The sequence below is a fragment of the Pezoporus flaviventris genome, unplaced genomic scaffold (genome assembly GCF_033815535.1).
Source record: "Pezoporus flaviventris isolate CSIRO_AGI_PZ_B2104156 unplaced genomic scaffold, CSIRO_AGI_Pfla_v1 ptg000040l, whole genome shotgun sequence".
NCBI classification, from domain to species: Eukaryota; Metazoa; Chordata; class Aves; order Psittaciformes; family Psittacidae; genus Pezoporus; species Pezoporus flaviventris.
Window position 1 is genome coordinate 3,911,049 of NW_026892588.1, and position 1,531 is coordinate 3,912,579.

Genomic DNA, 1,531 nt, shown 5'->3' on the forward strand with positions numbered 1-1,531 from the left:
CAGGGGGCGGAGTTTAGCCTGGCTCCGCCCCCCGCTTGGAGCCTCAGCGGCAGCCTTGGGACCTCCCTCATGAATATGCAATGAACCCCGGTAAACAGAGGACGCCACTGGCTGGGGGGTGTGACGTCACCGCCTGAGGCGCGGGCTGCCCCGCGAAAACCATGGGATAGTAGGGGATTATGGGGTAACGCTGTTGTGCCTTCAGTCTCCCAAACTGCGGGATTATCAAGGCGTGCGGTCGGCTGAGGGATTTTGGAGGTCCGTTGGTTACATTATAGTTCATATCTATAATGTAAATATCTAATTGCTTCAATCGCAATTCGTGGAAACCTCATAGCAGCCTTCCGGTGTCTGAAGGGGGCCTACAAGGATATTGGAGAGGGGCTCTTCATCAGGGAGTGTAGCAATAGGGCAAGGGGGAATAGCTTTGAACTGACAGAGGGGAGATTTAGATTAGACATTAGGAAGAAATTCTTCCCTGTGAGGGTACTGAGGCGCTGGCACAGGGTGCCCAGAGAAGCTGTGGCTGCCCCATCCCTGGCAGTGTTCAAGGCCAGGTTGGACAGGGCCTGGAGCAACCTGCTCAAGTGGAAGGTGTCCCTGCCTGTAGCAGGGGTTGGAACTGGATGAGCTTTATGGTCCCTTCCAACCAAAACCACTCTGATTCTGTCTCCCCTAAAAGGCACCCAAACACTGTTTTCCAGTGACTATTTCTGAAGTGAGCATCACAACTCATTGGATGACTTTTTTCTTTGATTTTCTTCAAAAAATATATGGGTAATGGAAAATGAATAATGCTGCACAGGCAAACTCCCAGGATTGTGCATAAAGTTGTCTGAGCCAACGTTTTGAAACTCCAAGCACCCAAAAGCAAATAGATGATTGGCTACAATCTTTGTGAATATCCATGAAATAAATACAGAATTATTTCAAAAATATAAGGGATTCTTTCATAATAGCACAATAACCTTGAATCTTTGCATTAACAAGCATACATTTTGAAGCAGTCCTTTCCTATAAAATACCTTTAAGAAGGTAAGGTGCTTGGAAGACACAAGCTACAAATGTAGTGTGGAGTTGTGCAAGTGTGATGGGAGTTGAGGAGGAGGTTGGGTAAGTGGCAGAAATCTTGGAGAAATGTGGGATGTGGAGATGTTGGGGTAAAGAGTAGTCGCATCGAACTGATGCAAGTAAAAGTAGGATATATGTTCCAATTGTATATTCCAATATATGGCATATATTCCAGTTTTGCAGTTGGAATTCTGCATTCCTGCTATACACAGCACATTGAAGCTAGTGAAAAACTGAGTGAGAATTGTTCCAAAATAAAATAAGAAAGACTTGCAGAAGCCTATAGTATGCGTACATGAGACATATTAAACTCAACTTTCAGAAAGTGAGAAGGGATCATGTGCAGCTTGGCACAGGATGTCGCACAGAAAAGAGTCAATATATTCAGGTTAATTACAACAGACACATTATTTTGAGAGTACTGGAAAACTCTACCAGTGATTTAATCAAACACTGCATG